This window comes from Myotis daubentonii, chromosome 4 (genome assembly GCF_963259705.1).
Source record: "Myotis daubentonii chromosome 4, mMyoDau2.1, whole genome shotgun sequence".
NCBI lineage: Eukaryota > Metazoa > Chordata > Mammalia > Chiroptera > Vespertilionidae > Myotis > Myotis daubentonii.
The window spans coordinates 23,555,442-23,572,659 of record NC_081843.1 but is presented as its reverse complement, the minus strand read 5'-3'; the positions used below and the strand labels follow the sequence as shown (position 1 = coordinate 23,572,659).

The 17,218-nt window shown below is 46.5% G+C and overlaps 1 pseudogene; it reads right to left on the bottom strand.

Annotated features, from left to right (window-relative positions):
* Positions 1 to 8,393: 8,393 nt before the first annotated feature.
* Positions 8,394 to 9,710, bottom strand: LOC132232351 (tubulin alpha-1B chain-like; annotated as a pseudogene).
* Positions 9,711 to 17,218: the final 7,508 nt, after the last annotated feature.

The following is a 17,218-nucleotide window of genomic DNA, read 5'->3' as shown; positions in this document are numbered from 1 at the left end:
TTAGGCCTGGCTAGATCCAGGGTCTCAAATGCTGCTTTCAAGATTCTCTCTCTCCTCCAACTCCTGGCTCTCTTATCTTCTCATCTAGCTTCATTCGTGGGTTTCCTCTGTGATTAAGTGTTAGCCACCAACAGCTCTGTTCTCACCTTGTCTTTGTGCTAGTGATTCTCAACAAAGATAGCAGCGCATTGCTTTCCTGGTGATTTTAGCAAAAAGTCTCTGAGAGATACCTGATTGGTCTAGCTTGGGTCACATGCCCATCTTTTAACCAATCAGTAGCCAGAAGGATATAGTGCTCTGATAGGTGAGACTGAGTCATGTGTCCATCCCTGTGGCAGCTATATCAATGTGGACTCCACCTAAATCAGCGGTTCTCAACCTGTGGGTCGCGACCCCTTTGGCGGTCGAACGACCCTTTCCAGGGGTCACCTAAGACCATCCTGCATATCAGATATTTACATTACGATTCATAACAGTAGCAACATTACAGTTATGAAGTAGCAACGAAAATAATTTTTTGGTTGGGTCACAACATGAGAAACTGTATTTAAAGGGCCAGAAGGTTGAGAACCACTGACCTAAATCATGTAAATGTGTTTCCCCCCAAAAATAAGGATCCTGTTGCCAGAATTGCCAAAGGACTGTTCACTAAAACCAGAATCTGTGTGCTTTAAAAGTCTTTCAAATGATGCGACTGATGGACCATATTTGTGGTTGTGGTAAACTCCAGGATACATTTACCTCAAAATGTCCAGAAAGACTCAAAACCACCTATATGCCCTCACCGGAGAGTTCAAATCTTGCCTCACCTGCTTAGGGACATGTAAAAATGATAGACTAGGATGGGATGCTGGTCCCTCTGGTTCAGCCGGCGGTTACTCTTCTGTAAACCATGTTAGCCAGAGAATGCAAGCCTGGACTGTCACCACTGAACAGAGAGCAAAGAGGTTGGTATTAGAAGGAGCTTCAGGAAAATGTGTCTGCATATCCTCCAGGGAAATAACAGGTTAGTGTAACATCTACCAAGCAGATGTGCTGACAGGAACCCAGGCCGGGTGGCAGTGCTGTTGAAAAGGGGAAATCCAATTCTAATATAGATGATATCTTGGTGCAAAAGTGTTGTATTTCAGCTAGTCCAGCTAGGTTTTTGTCTTGATATTTGTCAACAGAGGAGAATCTCTTTCTTGAACTAAAATAAAAAATCTAGTCCCTCTGTATGTGCATGTTTATGTCAGTGCTGGGGAGGGTGGAAGAAGAAAAGTCCAGGAAATCAATCCAGTGTCATGGTATACAACTCGCTTGCCCAAGGCATAATGCTCCTGTGGCTGGGGGGGGGGGGGGGGAGGGGGTTGGGAGGGGGGGGAGGAAAAAATGGAGGCAAGAACTGAAAGGACTTGGAGTCTACTTTGAAAAGTACAGCCAGATGTTGGGAGAAGATGTGGGAAAAGTTGCTGAGGGCAGGTGCTGGCTGTGTCTTTTGTGGCCAGTTTGCTTGCATCAGCATGTCATAGGTAAAGAGCAAAACACCATCTCATTTTAATAGCACACTTAACTGCCTACACATACCCAGGAGATCATGGTGTTTGCCAGTTTAAAAAGTTCAGTCTCAACTGCAGCTGTGGCCAGCCAGTATTTTTTAGACCAGAGAGCTAGAAGAAATATGTAGTTCTTAACACAGTGTCTGAGCCATTAAAATAGGATTGCAACAACACCATGACTGGTTTAACTCAATGGTTAGAACATTGGCCTACCGACAAAAGGGTTGTGGGTTCGATTCTCCATCTAGGGCACATACCTCGGTTGTAGGCTCCCCAGCCCCTGTAGTGGTTAGTGCAGGAGGCAACCAATAGATGTATCTCTCTCATGTCATGTTTCACTCTCCCCTTCCTCCCTCCCCTCCACTCTCTCTAGAAATCAATGGAAAAAAATATCCTCGGGTGAGGATGAAAAATAAAGTGTTGTCACGATGATGTAGATATCAAAACCACACTTCGGGGAGGGGTGGACAGGGGAGGATGCTTAAAAGAGGACAACTCAGCATCTCATTGGGAATGTGGGAGACAGCAGGAAAGCAGCGAGCCTGTGGATGGGCTCCACCCACACACTTCATCCACCTACCAGCAAACCTGCCTCTGTAGTGGTGATTTTATGAATTTCATCTTGTGCAAGAGTTAAGCCCTCAAGTGATGGATTATTCAACTTGCTTTGGCTTGCCCTTACTGCTTTTAAAGTATCCAGTCTAAGTAAGAATGTCCTTCTAGATGGCTCTTAATTAAACATAGTGTGATCATTATTTCACAATATATGTATGTCAACTCATTATGCTGTACACATTAAACTTACAGTATTGTATGTCCATTGCATCTCAATAAAACTGGTCAAAAATAGAATGCCCTTTCTCTCTTACAAATTTGGATATCTTGGATTTGGATACTCGTTTCATTTATTTAAAAATATCTATTGCCGAAACCGGTTTGGCTCAGTGGATGGAGCGTCGGCCTGTGGACTGAGGGGTCCCGGGTTCGATTCCGGTCAAGGGCATGTGCCTGGGTTGCGGGCACATCCCCAGTGGGAGATGTGCAGGAGGCAGCTGATCGATGTTTCTCTCTCATCGATGTTTCTAACTATCCCTCTCCCTTCCTCTCTGTAAAAAATCAATAAAATATATTTAAAAAAAAATAAAAATATCTATTAAGGGTCTACTAGGTGCTACTATACACAGTTTTAGGCACTGAAGATATAACAATGTAAAAAAAAAACAGACAAAAATATCTACCCTCATGGGGCTTATGTTCTAGAAGTGTACCATCCAATATGGCAGTCACAAGCCACATGAGCTGTTGAGAACTTGCAAAGTGGCCCGTCCAAATTGGATTGTGCTCTGAGTGTAAAGTACAGGATTTCAAAAACTTAGCTAGTATTGAAAAAAGAGTATAAAGCATATCAACTTCTTATATTGATGACTTATTAAAATGATACTTTGCATATTATTGAATCAAGTAAAATGTTATTAGAATTCATTTCACCTGTTTCTTTTTATATTCTTAGTGTAGTTACAAAAAAACTTAAAATTATAGATGAGGCTTGCAGTATATTTGTATTGAATAGTGCTGTTCTAGAACAGTGTTTCTCAAATGGGGGTGATTTTGTCCCCTCTCCCAGTACATTGGGCAAACAGCAATGAGTCTTTATATCATAGCTCTGAATCTCTCATCACCTTGGAAGTTTGAACTTGCAGGACCAATCTGTGAGAGGTTCTTAGGCCCCACGCCTTAGAATTCATGGCGCTGGCCCCAGGTGGTACCTAGATCCTCTGCATAGTTTAAATACCTGAGAGTCTGTTGGAGGAGGTCATTGAAAGGTCCTGACTACTGGTTGACTCTCAAGCTGGACCCAGGCTATCAGGGGCTCCCCACTATCTTTCCCTGTCCTTGTAAGTAAGTACCATTCACCCACATTCCCATAGCCCACACCATTTCAAAGACATAGCCTTGAGAGAATAAGGCCTTGTTGAGACCATTTGTACATTTGACTGAATGGCCTCTATATAAACGTTTAAGATTCTGGTGGGTGGTGCAGAGATGTACTCATCTTTCAGCTGCCCAAGATGAGCCTTGTCTGTAAGTTCCCTTACTTGTTAAAACCTGCTTATCTGGACTAGCCTGTCTTTTTCTTCAGTCTATCCTTGCCCTCCTTGTATGGGGCCATTTTATAAATCAACACTCCACCCAGAATTTTGAGGTAAGTCTTGCCTTTCTTTGTAGATGTACAACCTATAGACATAATGCCATTGTAATTAGCTAGTTATCTATAATAATAAAAGCATAATATGCTAATTAGACGAGACGTCCTTCCAGACATCCTTCCAGACGAAGCCGGGGCTGTGAGGGAAGCCTGGGGTCCAGGTGCCTGCCAGTGGCCAGAGGGAAGCCTGGGTCCTGGGTCCCAGAGGGAAGCCGGTGCCGGCAGCCGGGGGAAGGAAGGCCTACTCTTGCACGAATTTCGTGCATCGGGCTTCTAGTTAATAATAAGAAAGGAGCAATATAATGACATGATATTATAAGCATGTCATTTTGGCCGTTTCACCAGGAAGCTGCAACTTTGCACTTTCCAGGACATCACTGGATATTCCCTGCAAAACACTGGCGGAAGGGATCCAACAATGGAAAGATAGACCTATGCCCAGTAAAGTTGGGGTGACATAGGGAAGGTACTTGTCTATCAGTCACACATGGGAACAACAATTATTGGCCAGAATGGGTGTGGCCATTACAAGCACATGAAAATTTGAGAATACATAATCTCCTAAACAAAGGAGTTCGCTCTCTTGGCACACTTGGGTCATGACTCTTGTGATTCTTGGCTCTCTCACATTCGCCTCTACGGCCCATGGCCATGCAGACCCCACATGCATGAGCTATTGAACTGCAATGGGAAACACAAGCCAAGCTAGTCTGATTTTGCACTGCACTCGGCTCCAACATGGAAAGGAAACTCTGGACACTGGCTCTGATTTTAGTTCTTTTTAAAAAAATATATTTTATTGATTTTTTTATAGAGAGGAAGGGAGAGGGATAGAGAGTTAGAAACATTGATGAGAGAGAAACATCAATCAGCTGTCTCCTGCACACCCCCTACTGGGGGATGTGCCTGCAACCAAGGCACATGCCCTTGACTGGAATTGAACGCGGGAGCCTTCAGTCCGCAGGTCAACGCTCTATCCACTGAGCCAAACCAGGCAGGGCTGACTTGAGTTCTATTGAAGCCCCAGCTACACTTCCTCTATGACTGGACTAAGGATAAATGGGGCTTTGGAAACTCAGGAATATAATTCCACACAAATAAAAATTACTCATCCTCCGGTACAAATCTCAGAAAATTTCTTTTCTTGGGATATCACAAGAAATCCACCCCAACTAGCTGTCAAGAAGCCGAGGCCCTCTCCCCTCCATTAACAGATACATCCGTCAACAATACAGTTTCATTTTGCCTTTTTCTTGCACCTTATAGAAAGGATTCATAGTGGATGTGTTCTTTTGTGTCTTGCTCCTTTTTTTTCTTGCTCAGTATTATGTTTAGATTCATCCTCATAGTCACATGTAGCTATACTATGTTTCTTTTCACTGTTGTATAGTATTCCATGAATATACTACATGTTACATGAATATACAATGCTTCATCCAGTCTACTAATGAAGCACATTTAGGCTATCTCCACTTTGGGGGTATCTTGAACAATGCTCCTATGAATATTCTAGATCATGAATGTTAAGCTCAAGTGCACAGGTTTCTCTAAGGTATGTCCTCACCAAATTTTAGTTCAAAAATCTCTGTAGAGCCTAACTCGGCATCTGTGTCTGAGGCTGAATAACAGGAACTCTTCCAAATCTCTCATTAGAATCATAAAGCTTCCAAAACACACCTAAACCTCCAGTTGTAGCTCCTAGTTTTAGCATTCAGTGGTATTTGAGGTCAAAGCCCTAGGGCAGTGATGGCGAACCTATGACACGCGAACTCATTTTTTTGGTTGATTTTTCTTTGTTAAATGGCATATAAATATAAAAAATAAATATCAAAAATATAAGTCTCTGTTTTACTATGGTTGCAAATATCAAAAATTTTTTATATGTGACACGGCACCAGATTTAAGTTAGGGTTTTTCAAAATGCTGACGCGCCGAGCTCAAAAGGTTCGCCATCACTGCCCGAGGGGCTCTCTCCTTAACTTTTTCTATTCTTCCCCATTACTTGGCATAAAGGGGGAAAGGGCCCTTCTGTTCTGTTCATATTCTTGCATTTCTTTGGCATTGCTCCCCAGAATAAGGTAGCCAAAAGGAACAGCAGACCCATGTTTGAAACCCTGCATTGACTCTATTACCTCAGGATAAAGTCCCAAATCCTTATTATAGCAACAGAGTCCTTTATGAGCTCCCAAGTCAAATTGCCAGCCACACCAAGTCCTACACTTCCCTTTTTTAGCAATACCAAATGGCTTACAGTTCCCACTACACACCATGCACACCCCCATGGCTTCAGCCATGCTGTTCACTGCCTGGAACAACTTTCCCAAATCTTGTTTTCTGCATAAACTCTCACCTATCTTTTAAGACTCAACTTACACATCATTTTCTGCAGGAAAACGTGCTTCTCACAGCTCCCTACCTGCTCCCCTGCCACCATCTGGCCAGGCTAGGCACCCTTTGCTTGTACCCTCATATCACCAGGCAGTTCTCTCGATACTAATATACATTATGCTGTATTATAATTGCCAGTTCCCTTCCCCATTATACTGAGAGCTCCCTGAGATATGGGACCTTTTCTTATTTATTTCTATATTTTCAATGTTAAGTATAATGCCAGACACTTGGTGGGATAGTGAAAATCATGTACTAATTTGACTGGCTCATGGCATGCCCAGATACTTGGCCAAACATTATTCTTGGTGTGTCTGTGAGGGTTTGGGGATGAAATTAGCATTTAAATCTGTAGATTGAATAAAGCAGATTGTCCTCTCCAATGTGGGTGGGTCTCATCCAATCCACTGAAGGCCTGAATAGAACAAAACCCTGGAGGAAGGAAAAATTCCTCTCTCTCTCTCTCTCTCTCTCTCTCTCTTTCTCTCTCTCTCTCTCTCTCTCTCCTGATTTCTAGAGCTAGGACATACGTTAGTCTTCTCCTGCCCTCAGTCCAGGACCATAGGTGCTCCTGGTTCTCAGGCGTTCAGAATTAGAACAGAAGTATATCATGGCTTTCTTGGATCTCCAGCTTGTAGACAGCAGACAGTAGACATGGGACTTCTCAGCCTCCATAATCAAGTGAGTCAGTGAGTCAGTTCCTATATATAAATATATATGTGTGTGGAAGGATAGTGAGAAGCTAGGAAAATTCCTGGGCAAGTGGCATGGAGAAGCTGAGACAAGAAAATTAAACAAGGCCAAACAGTTTGAGCAGCTTGCAACCAGCTTGTGAATCACAAGATCTTATCTTCCCCAACCAAGGAGACTGGAGAACAAATGGTTTATACCTCTCCTTCCTAACCAGAGATGACATAGCTTAAATCACCCTGGCCTGGGAAAATAGCAAAGACCCAATTAATGTCATTTGTGCCAGGACAAATAAAGTCTGGGGGACAAATAAAGTCTGGGGGACAAACAACAAAACCCCTAAAGCATTTGAATGGTATCACTTGAGGAATGTTAGGCAGGAAAGATAACTGCTAGGGCAGGAAGGGGGGATGGGGAAAAGGGGGGAGTCTATCTCACCCACTGAACAAAGGTCTCAGGACTTCCCAAACAAGATGACCAAATGTATATACAAACATTCCAGTGTAAGTCACAACAATTTAGAAGGGGGCTTTGAAATCTGTAGTGGGGGGGAGTATAGAGCCCTTAAACCCCCACCAGGTGGGACGCTCAGACCAGCTGACTTGCCTACTTGTGCTTTATGCCAAGTCTATTCTTTTTTTTCTTTTAAAAAAAATTTTTTTTTAATTTATTGATTTCAGAGAGGAAGAGAGAGGGAGAAACAGATAGAAACATCAATGGTGTGAGAGAATCATTGATCGGCTGCCTCCTACATGCCCCCTACTGGGGATTGAGCCCACAACCTGGGCATGTGCCCTTCGCCAGAATCTAACCTGGGACCCTTTAGTCCACAGGCCGATGCTCTGTCCATGAGCCAAACCAGGTAGGGTAAGTCTATTCTTAATGAATTCACTTGCTTTGCTTCAACCACTGCTGTCTGTCAATTGTCTGAATTTCTTCCCACAAGATTGACAAGAGCCAAGGAGGGACAGCCCCCCTCTCCAACTCAGGGGGCTGTCCAGTAGCATACATATCACATATATAAAGTATATCCATAAATTTACATATACAATATTTATATATAATATATATAACATATATGTGTGTGAGAGTGTGGATGGTTATGTTTCTCTGGTAACCCTAATACGCTTGGGAAATATTAATAACATTGAGCTGTATTGAAATTGGCGTTTGAACTTGAAATTGGCTTAGACTGGGAGAGTCCGCACAACACAACGTTAGGGGTCCCATTCACTATGTTGTAAAGACTGTGTCACAAATGGCCTCACAAAGACTGTGTCACAGTATGCAAGCCCTAATAACCTCCATCTCTATTCCTCTTGTTACTGTTGTCTAATCAAGAAAAAAGCATTTCTCCGTACGACCCATTTTTCTTCCTGATATCTATCCTCCAAATTCTAGAGTTGAACATACACTTTCTTTTCTTTCTCAATGCCTTTATTTTTAAACATGAGGGGGGAATCTTATAGGTATACATGAAAAAGACAGACAGATCACAGGTAAAACAGAAGAAAATCTAATCAGAAAGCTGTAACCTGTATGACATGTTACAGGGCTGAAAAGAAAGTTAATTAGTATTCCTCTCCTTCTTTTTCACCCTCTCTTTCAACAAAATTTACGCCAAACTCCTCATAATTCTTCTCAAGGGCAGCCATGTGCCCACAGGCCTCAGAAAACCCTCCTTCTCCCAGGCCCTCACCCACGTACCAGTGAACAAAAGCACGCTTGGCGCACATCCAATCAAACTTGTGGTCCAGGCGAGCCCAGGCCTCAGCAATAGCCGTGGTGTTGCTCAGCCTGCACACGGCTCGCTGTGCCTTGTCTAGGTCTCCACCAGCGACCACAGTGGGAGGCTGGTAATTAATGCAAACTTTAAAGCCACTGGGGCACCAGCCCATACACTGGGTGCCGCCCTTGGTCAGGATGGTAGCAATGGCAGCATTGAGATCTTTAGAAACCGCATCATCATGGTGCAACAGGCAGCAAGCCATGTGGTTACCATGACAAGGGCCACATTTCACCATCTGGTTGGCTGGATTAAAGCATGCATTGGTGATTTCTGCTACAGCAAGCTGTTCATGGCAGGCTTTCTCAGGAAGGATGACAGGGGCACATGTGGCCACAGGGAAGTGGATGTGGGGATAGGGCACCAGGTTGGTCTGGAATTCAGTCAGATCAGCATTCAGGGCTCTATCTAACCTGAGGGAAGCAGTGATGGAGGACACCATCAGGTTCCTAAGGCAGTTAAGGTTAGTGTGGGTTGGGCACTCAATATCATACATGGCCTCCCTCATTGTCAACCATGCAGGCACAATCAGAGTGTCCCGGGGTGGTGTGGGTGATGAGGATAGAGTTGGAAGGCTCAACCACAGCTCTGAAAACCGGGGGTGCTGGGTAGATGAACTCCAGCTCGGACTTCTTGCCGTAATCGACAGAGAGCCATCCCATCAGCAGGAATGTGAAGCCAGAACTAGTTCCCCCACCAAAGCTGTGGAAAACCAAGTAGCCCTGAAGACCTGTGCACTGGTCAGCCAGTTTCCAAATCTGGTCAAAGGCCTTCTTGCCAATGGTGTAGTGTCCACAGGCATAGTTATTGGCAGCATCTTTCTTGCATATGATGAGCTGTTCAGGGTGAAAGAACTGGCGGTAGGTACCAATGCGAACTTCATCAATGACCCTGGTTCCAGGTCTACAAACACTGTCCTGGGCACATGCTTGCCAGCACCTGTCTCCCTGAAGAAGGTGTTGAAGAAGTCATCTCCTTCCCCAGGGGTCTTGTCCCTTGGCATCTGACGAGCAGGCCGGATGCCATGATCCAGGCAGTAGAGCTCCCAGAAGGCATTGCCCATCTGGATACCAGTCTAGCCAACATGGATGGAGATGCGGGTTAGCAGGTGCAGGCAACACTGGATTAGACACTGGGTCCAGGTTACTATCCCCAACAACCTAAGAGTCCAGGTAAGTAACCCACTCAAGAACATATATTTTCAACAAAACACAGCTTAGAATTGATAAAGGTTATACTTAATAATTCAGGATTTTTCTGTACCTCAAGATCATCTTTCTGAATATAAAGGAATCAGCATACAATCCTCTAAGTAGAGGGCAGGTAATAAGTTTAAAATTTAACTAGCTAAACAGAAATGTATGGGGAGATTTTTCTTTTAGAATATTTGTTTAATTTTTTTTTATGTGCCTCTGTCCTAAAAGTAAAAAGTAAGGCATGAAGTCCAGTTAGTTAATGACTTCAGCTATTTTGGTACACAGAAATGGAAACTTTATTATAATTTGCAGGGGAAAGTGAGGAAGAGAGAAGTCATGCATGTAGGATGTTCTCCCTACTTTTCCCATACCTGTGGCAGGCATCACTAATCGATTTCAGCATTTCTCTCCTTGGAGGCTGGCAGAGGCCCATAATCCTTTTTAAGGTAGCACTTCAAGCAGAATTAACCCAAGCAGTGAAACACACTTGCTATTTCAGATTGAGAAAGTACCCAGAAATTTTTAGGCGAAAGGTCATTTCTTATTTTTCTCTATTGGATTAGAGTATATTCCAGTTGATAGCAAAGATGGTCCTAACAAAACTGAATGCCAGCATGAAACTCAAATGCTTTCCTCCCGCATTGGTACTGGCTCCTCCCTGGAGGTCTTCCCGTTTCCTCCAGTCTGCGCTGATGTTTTTTCTTTCTCATTGTTAATGGCCCTTAGAATTCATGCCAGGGAGTTTAGTGTCCAATTAGATTGCTAAGTTCCTTGGGAGCAGGGCAGCATCTTACCTTTGGGGAACACGGCAGAATTGAAATGCTGGGCACATGCAGCATTCTTGGATGCTCACTTAAGTATGCCTGCTTTTGACTGTTGATATGTACTGAGATGAAAGCAGAAAGAGAAGCATGGTACCTTCTCAGTGGGTTTCGAGGAAAAAAAATAACTGCATATAATATTTAGGTGAGAGAATACACTAAAAAATAACAACAAAATATTTCCTCTACCGTTTCCAGTCTAACATCTTCAAATTGTGTGTATAGTCCAGCGGTGAATCAATTCAGAAGCCGCACTAAAATGCAGAAGACATTCTGTTAATGCTGAGCTTAATAATTTAATATTTCAAATATAACCTTTCCACACCTTGTGTCCAAAAAAGATTATTAATGCTGGGTGTCTGGAATGCTCTGAATTTAAAATTCTGCCACAGTCCTTCCCCGGAACACTCTCTTCTGTCAGTGATATTCCTTTCTCTTCCTGAAGTCTGCTTATTCCCTCGCTGTGGGGAGCCGGCAGGGCCATGGCATACTCAGCCCCAGGGCGCCTTATGTGCCACGCCAGCTCAGCCAGGTTCAGTGACCCTGAGTGGGGGGGGTGAAAGGATTGAGAAAAGACAGACAAGAGAATGAAAGCTGGGTCTCGGTGGGACACTGCTCCCTGATGAGGAGACAGCGCCAGCGCCCACAAGCCATTTCTTTATTTTATAGCAGATGCCACGAGGCAAAGTAGGGGCGTGATCACGTTGTTTACGGCATTCTCGTGAGTTTCAACCTCACTTAACTACATGCACCTGAACTCTATCACAAGGCACGTGGGGCTACGTGTTCGGACCATAGGTTCAAGCTCACAACCACAGCCGTTGACTATGATTGTGCTGGGGGGCCCTGCCCTTCCAGCTGGGACTTGCACGTGGCAATGAGAGGACCCTGTCCTTTCATTAGTCCGAGGCTTGGACCTGGCCAAAACACTGTAGCCGCGCCCCACACCTCGCCTTTGCTCAAGTTCTTCCCTCTGCCTGAACATCTCATTCTCTTCCAGCTCACATGTCCTGATCCTGCCTGGGCTTCGAAGTCAACCCGGGGACTGCCTCTGCCATAAATCCTCTCCTGACTCCCAAGCAGCCATGGGAGGCTCCCCTCTGCATATACACAGCACTCTTTCTGCCCTGCCCCTGGGGTTTGGATCCCACAACACACAACAGCATAAGCTGTTAACTGGGTCAGAATCTTGGTTCTGCCCCTGGCTGGTTAAGTGACCTCAGGCAAAGCTCTTTTCTTCTTTAGGCCTCAGTTTCTTTATCTATAAAATGGTCATAAAAATAGCAATGATCTCCAAAGGGTTCCTAGGAGGATGAAGTAAAATAATGAATGCAAAGCACTTCACAGCCTGGCACATAGTAAGCACTTATTTAAATATTAGTTATTATCACTGTTGTACAACCTGATATTGGTTTATAATTTTAATATCTGGCCTTCTACATTACAGATTTTGTTTGTGTTTAAGAATATGTTGCCGAGACCGGTTTGGCTCAGTGGATAGAGCGTCGGCCTGCGGACTGAAAGGTCCCGGGTTCGATTCCGGTCAAGGGCATGTACCTGGGTTGCAGGCACATCCCCGGTGGGAGATGTGCAGGACGCAGCTGATTGATGTTTCTCTCTCATCGATGTTTCTAGCTCTCTATCTCTCTCCCTTCCTCTCTGTAAAAAAATAAATAAAATATATTTTTTAAAAAAAAGAATATGTTATCTCCCCTAATGAACTTTAACCATCGGGAGGGCATTGGTGAGTTCATTTTCCACACCTGTATCAGTTAGCTTCTGCTAGGTAACAAACCACCCCAAAAGGTAGTGGCTTACAATAATACCATGCAATTAGGTTAGTGGTTCTTTTTTTCAATATATTTTTTATTGTTGATAGTATTGCAGATATCTCCCATCCCCCCCTTTTACCCCTCCTCCCAGTCCCTATTCACCGCCCCCCGCCCCCCCCCCCCCCGCCCCACACACACACAGGTCTTCACTACCCTATTGCCAGTGTCCATGGGCTATGCAAATCCTATCTAATAAAAGAGAAAAATGGTAATTGGCGTACGATGATACCCTTTTCATTGGCTAATCAGGGCTATATGCAAATTAACTGCCAACTAAGATTGGCAGTTAACTGCCAACAAGATAGCGGTTAATTTGCATATGTAGGCACAATGCAGGGAGGCGAAAGGGAAAGCAGGAAGAAGCCCCCTGCCACTGACAGTGATCGGAAACCCAGGGGGGAGCTAAGAGCTGGGGGGCAGGGCCCCCAGCCATGATCGGAGAATCAGGCGCCTTTGCCGCCCTGGCCAGTGATAGCAGGAAGTAGGGGTGGAGCCAGCGATGGGAGCTGGACACGGTGGAAGCTGGCAGTCCCGGGAGCTAGGGGTGCCTTGCCTGGGCCTAAAGCGAAGCCCACGATCGTGGGGCCGCTGTAGCTGCGGGTCCCCGCTGCCCGGGCTGGACGCCTAGGCCAGAGGCGTTAGGCCTGGGCAGGGGCGGAGCCTGCAACCGCGGGGAGCTGGGGGTCCCCTGCCCAGGCCTGACACCTCTGCCAGAGGCCTCAGGCCTGGTCAAGGGGCCGATCCGGTGATTGGTGATCGGAGGGTGATGAGGGTCAACTCCTCTGGCCGAGGCATCAGGCCTGGGTTGGGGGCGGAGCCGGGGATTGGGGGGATATGATGGTCCCCTTGCCCAGGCCTGAAGCCTGGGTCAGAGGCGTCAGGCTTGGGCGGGGGCCAGAGCCAGTGATCAGGGGGAGATGGGGGTCCCCTGCCCAGGCATGATTCCTGGGCCAGAGGCCTCAGGCCTGGGCGGGGGCCAGAGCCAGTGATCAGGGGGAGATGGGGGTCCCCTGTCCAAGCCTGACACCTCTGGCGGAGGCCTCAGGCCTAGGCAAGGGGCCGATCCTGCGATTGGAGGGTGATGGGGGTCAACGCCTGAGGGCTCCCAGTATGTGAGAGGGGGCAGGCTGGGCTGAGGGACACCTCCCCCCCCCACACACACACACACCCAGTGCACGAATTTCGTGCACCGGGCCCCTAGTAAATATATAAGTTCTTTGGTTTATTTCTCATTCCCCCAGCCCCACATTGAGGTATATCAGTCTGTTCCATGCCTCTATGCTTCGGGTTGTATTTTGTTGGTCAATTCATTTTGTTCATTAGATTCCACAAAGGTTAGTGGTTCTGAAATGTTAGTGTGCATCACGATCACCTGGAGGGCTTGTTTTAAAAGGTCACTGGGCCCCACTGGAGCTCATAGTGTTCCAAGAGAGAGCAGAAGCTGCACGGTCTCCTGGTGTCTAGACTGGCACTTGAGCAACATGTGATTGTTCAGAGCTCCTCAGGAGGCAGATTCTAGAGGCCACAGGCTCCACCTCCTGATGGAAGAATTAGGAAGTCACATTGTGAAGGGGTGTGGCTAAGGAGAAGGGAGTAAGCAGGGGTCCTCCAACTTTTTAAACAGGGGCCCAGTTCACTGTCCCTCAGACCGTTGGAGGGCCGGACTATAGTTTAAAAAAAACTATGAACAAATTCCTATGCACACTGCACATATCTTATTTTGAAGTAAAAAAAAACAAAACGCGAACAAATACAATATTTGTGTTTGCATGTGGCCCGCGGGGCCGTAGTTTGAGGACCCCTGGAGTAGTGTGTGGCCCTGTTTGCTGTCTACCACACCTCAAACTGAGTCTAATACCTACTAATAATTGATGTTCAGGAAGTATTCATCAAATGAGTCAATGATTCTCTTAGCAGCTGAGCTTTTAAATTTTGCAAATGGCATCGATTTATTTGTGCACTGCAACCTGGGAGCGCAGCACAGGGCACTGCCGATGAGTGCAGTGTGCTCTTTACCCCTGAGCTCAGGTTTTCATGTATAAAATGGGGATTATAATTATGATATCAACAGAGATGTGGTAAATTGAGAAGCAGCACAATTTAACCTCCCTACATCTCAGTTTTCTCATCTGGAAAATGGGCCCAAATCATCCCCATCTCACAGAGTTTTTGGCGAGGATTCAGATGAGATGGTATGTGCCAAGTGCTTGCCTTCTAAAGCGCTGGCAGTTATTCCTAATGGGATCTCATTAGTTAGCTCAGTGGTGGTAACACAGTAAATCTGGGCCAACATAGCACTGGCTATAGAAATTTCAGCTTCTGTTCAATTCACTACCAGAAGAGCTGCCCTAAAATGCTTCAGGCCAGGAACTCCAGGTGTATGAATGCTGCTCAAGGTGTAAATCTATACCTGCAAGCAGCCACCACCAGCCCCACCAGATGACCTGTGGCGCCCCTCAGTTCTCGCCAGCTGGACGCCTCAGCCCACGTCTCATTCATCTAGCCCACAGCTCCACAGCCTTTGCTTATAAAGTGAAAGTAGGTCACATTGGGTAGTTCAGATTCAGAGGCAGGAGAGACACAAGAGAAAGGGATGGAGTGGGTGGAGCCAGCAGCCAAGGATAAGAGGTGAGAGCTGGGGAATTCATAGATCGTTTATAACTTTCTTAGGGCAGGGAGGGAGGGAAAGACAGGAGAAGAGGAGGGGGGAGGAAGGGAAGGAGGAGAGCTGGAGAGAGGGTGGCTGGGAGCCCGGTTGGCAGGTGGCTGATTGGCAGGCTGCAGGGCAGACAGTCACCGGCAGTCTCTGAGACCGGAGGCTGGAGATGCTAAATGAGCAATGTAGTGTGCTGCCCATTTAATTGCCTGGGGAAGCCGCGGCCACCGAGGCCACATGCTCTGCTAAAGCTTTCAGAAAGGTCCCTGGGGCTTCACTCCCTCCAGGTGACTCCCATTTAGGCCAGTGTTAATGGGTCCCCTGCCGAGAAGCCCTTGTCAGACTGTGCAGTTAAAAGTGCCTCATTCAAATAATCACCATCTGAACCAAAAAGGCCCTTAGGCTGGGAAGGTGAGCTCCGGTTGCCAGTTCCAGGCAAGCCTGGAGCAAGGCTGCTTCTGAGCTGGCAGCCCTGGCTCTTTTCACCCTCCGCTCCCCAGGGGACAGCAGGGCTGTGCAGACTCAAGGGTGCACCGAACAGCGCTCACATGGGGCAGGGCACTTAGTACAAACCCAGCATCAGATATCAGATGGTTCCACGGCAGCAGGAGGAGGTGAGGAAATGAGAGGAATCTGGAATTCCCCGCCCCCACCCCCGCCCCCCACCCCCGCCGGGGAGGCTTGAAGCAATAAGTATGGTTCACTTGCTGTGCACCAGGCTCTGAGGGTGCTGTGGTGAGCACGATGGGCAAGGCCTTGCTCTCAGGTTGCTGAGGTTCCAAAAAGGGGAGGCAGAGGGCAGGTAAACCAGTGAGCAAAGGTGATTTCAGGTAGGATGCTGTGTGAATGATTGGCCCAGAGTGGGGGCAGCGAGGAAGAGTAATATTAGTGTTATCCGTTTAGATCAGCGGTTCTCAACCTGTGGGTTGCGACCCCTTTGGCGGTCGAAGGGCCCTTTCACAGGGGTCACCTAAGACCATCCTGCATATCAGATATTTACATTACGATTCATAACAGTAGCAACATTACAGTTATGAAGTAGCAACGAAAATAATTTTATGGTTGGGTCACAACATGAGGAACTGTATTTAAAGGGCCAGAAGGTTGAGAACCACTGGTTTAGATTGTAAGGCATCTATTCTAGGGACCCCAGGCCCCAGGAAGCTCCCTCTGTCCTTCTAAGAGTCCTTTCTCTGTTCCGTGTCCTGAGTCCAAAAACTGGAACCAAAGCTGAGCATTCAGCCGCACAAGCTGTATTCAATGGCCAGAGAATGGAGGAGCAGAAATCAGGCTCACAGATTAACTCTCTGTTCTAGAGAAGTCCGGGAGAAAGGGAGGCATATGTGTTAGTTTTCCAGGGAACGGGCTGATCGCTTCCCAGATTGGGGTGCCAGCCCTTTTCTTCCCTGATAGAGTCTAAGCTGGACCTGCCTGGAGCCGCGGGGTGTGTCCGTTAGCATGCTAATGCGTTAGAATCCGCGTATAAAGAGGTCCAGGCTCCTTGGAGGTCAGATTCAGCCCCATCTTGGTTCAGGCAGGCTCCGGTCGGTTTTTGTTATTCTAGCCTTCTTCCTTCTTTTTTTTAATTTCCTGTAACTGAAATGGAAAGTACACAAGGTTTCAACATCCATGGTGACATGAGGGTGACCCGGGAAGGCCTCTCTAAGGACCAGGACCTTCAGCCAAACCCTGAATGTTATGATGAAGCAAAGATCTGAGGAAAGGGTACCCTGGGTGGAGGGAGGAGCAGACAAAGGGCCCGAGTTGGGGCCAGTTTAGCAGAAGGAAGCTCGAGGACGTGATGAGAGCACAGTGAGTCCGTGCAAGATGGAATCGGACAGATTGGCCACTGTAGCCAGCCTCCAGCTTAGCGCCCATGAACTTTGAAGACTGCATCACCCTCCCCAGCCCCTGGGGGTGAGGATTGGAGCCTGGATACCATGAAGTGACCACATGGCTCAAACCTGAGAGCAGGCAGACCTCCTACACCACCACACTCTTCCGGAATCTTGAGCCTCATTTAGCCTGGAAAAGATAGTCTGTGCTTCTTAATTAGTGTTAATGCAACCTGCTGAGTTCCTCCAGGCGCAAGGACTTTCTGTGCA